Source organism: Lipotes vexillifer, unplaced genomic scaffold (assembly GCF_000442215.2).
Source record: "Lipotes vexillifer unplaced genomic scaffold, Lipotes_vexillifer_v1.1 scaffold559, whole genome shotgun sequence".
Classification (NCBI taxonomy): domain Eukaryota; kingdom Metazoa; phylum Chordata; class Mammalia; order Artiodactyla; family Lipotidae; genus Lipotes; species Lipotes vexillifer.
The window spans coordinates 3389593-3392404 of NW_006781351.1; positions in this window are offsets into that span (position 1 = coordinate 3389593).

The following is a 2812-nucleotide window of genomic DNA, read 5'->3' on the forward strand; positions in this document are numbered from 1 at the left end:
AAAAAACATTTTCTTGTATTATTGATACAGAAATAATTCCTATATTATCAATAGTTTGCGAAGTACTCTGAGCCAAATAGTTTCATGGTTGGGAAGATCTCCCCTCCCTCAAGTCTCTAAACTTTGAGAAACGAGGCAGGAATTGCGTTGTTTTCTTGTTAGACTCCATAAAGGTTACTTTAGTAAGTAACTTATAAGTTACAGACACATACTACTGTTGAGGGAAAAGTAATTTGTTGTAATCATTTTTAATTATAGTTATTTTTAATTATCTTTGCTGTATGTGTAAACATTAAAAATACAAACAGAGCTGCAATAGCACAGATGGTTGGTGCTTGTTACCCAGGCTGTCAAGCATCATTTGGACACCACTGCCTCCTTTCCTCTAATTGTGAGGAAAAGCAGTAAAGTTGCTTCTTGGAAACGATTTTCATGTTTGAGAAAACTGGCTGTTACTAAAGATGGGAGAACCAATTTGTGGAAAATTTTGTCGTCCTTTCTTTCTCCCTCAGCAATGCCCTTGAACCCCTCTCCATTTGAGGCCCTCTTCACTCTTGATTTTCTGGTTTACCCAGTAGTCAAAATAGACATGCACAAGTTGGTTTTGCTCTAACTCATCAACTAATCAGCAACCTAGCATGATTTAAAAAAAAAAAATCCCCTTTTGAAACTTGAATATGTACATTAAAATAACAATATGAAGTGTGCAGATGGCACGAATGTTCCAAATATCTGGTTTTATGCACAACCACACACAAAAACCAAAGTAAAACTAAATGATATTCCAAGATTTTAACACTAGTAGCTCTCTGGTGTCAACATATGGTTAAAGAAATTAGATCCAATTTTGTTCAGTTATTAACATGAGAACGGTTATATCTGCCACCTGGTGGCCAGCTCTAAAGTGGGTCAAACACCAGTTTGAATGCCCCTTAAATAGAAGATGAATTTACTCTGTGAGCTTAGAGCCAAAAGTCAAAGGCTACATCATAATCCAAATGTTAAATCTCTCAGATCAATGCAAAGAAAAAAACTTCTCTTGGCTTAGCATGACATTGGTCAATACATTATATTTCCATTTATTTTTCTAACTATTGTTCAATACTTAATGTTGTCTAGGCAGGCATGCTGGACTGCAGCCATGGCAAAAAAAAAAAAAAAAAAATTCTTGATAATCAGCTTTGCATAGAAAAGTATATTCTCTCCAAACATGGTATTATAACCAGAAGAACAATTAAGGCTCCTAAACAAGGAATTCTACCCATGGGTAGAATGGGTAGAAAATGGGCATAAAATTTTAAAAGGAGTATGGTCCAGTGGCAGGGCAGTCCGTACCAGTTTTGGTGTTAATGAATGAGATAATAGCTGTCTACACTGACCCACCAGCTTTACTACCAATTGTTCTGATGATCTGCAAAGACAGAAAGGACCTGAAAAATAAGGTAAAGAAAAATAAGCATAACATTTATTTCCTAACTTTTTGTATTTCTGTACATCTTAAGTCATTTATGTACTCATCTATAGAAAGATACACAAAACACAGTATACAAATATTTAGGTAATCTCTTCTCACATCGAGATACATGAGATAAGTTAATGAGACAGAAAACATTTACTCAAAAGTTGAGGAAGAAAACTATAAATTTGAAAAAAGGTTACATTCTTTTAGCCTCAAAACAGTTGTTAATGATGGGTATTGAGACAATTAAAAACAAAAATTTAATTTATCACTGAGGGTGCCATATGTATAGTCCCAGAGTACATGTCTGTTTTCTATCACAGAAACAAGTTACTGAGACTACTCTACCATTTCATGCCAATTTTATATTTAATGATGAAATTGCCCTTATTAAAGCCATAGTACTTTGCTGAGAATATGGATGAGTTATAGAGCACTCTCCTGTTAACTTTGGGAATGTGACAAATAGTACAGTCAAGATTAAACCCCAGTTACTTTGAATACATCGCATAGTGAATAAGTTAGAGTGAACAATATCATATCCATTACCTAAGTTAGTATCTATCACATGAGTCAGAATCTTGAAGTCTGTACTATAAAAGCTTATTTTAATTGTATGGACAAGTAATTCAATTACATGTCCAGTGTCTAGCCTTGTAAAGATAGTGGGCCCAGCAACATATTCTTTAGAAAACAAAGGGCCTGACAAGCAGTCTATGGGCTTCTCAACTACAGTCCTTTACAAAACAACCTACACATAATGCATAATTTTAAAATAATAATAATATTTAAGAGCATCAAGTTGGGAAAAAAGAAGTAGAAAACAAAACTGAGTGGGAAGCAGGAATCCAGAGAACTGAAGCCAGTTTTGCATTAAAGACAAATGGAAGCCAGTGACAGCCAGCTTCCAAAGACTAGAGATGTCCCTTCACATGGGTATGGTCCCAGACCACTGGTACTGCAAATAGCATGGTGGGAAATAAGAAGGTGAATTTTCCCCACAGAAAGCTACAAGGAAACTTTCTTGTCCTGACTTTGGAGCCAACTGGAGGAAAAGAAAAATCTCTGCTAAAAAGGCACCACCACACACCAACCCTCATAAGAGATTCTAATACCAACTCACATTTTCTTTTCTGATTCCAAAATTCCCTTAAGCTCCATATTTATTAGTCTTCTTTAAGGATTGTTACTGCTTCCAGTACCTAGTAGAAGTAATACAGATCTTCATGGGAGAAACTCACCTTTCACTCAGACCCCAAAACTTCTCAAAACATAAAGTTGCAGAGATCATAGCTCACATTCAAAAATAAGAAAATATACAAGACAACACAGCATCTTGAGTGAGATCCTGCT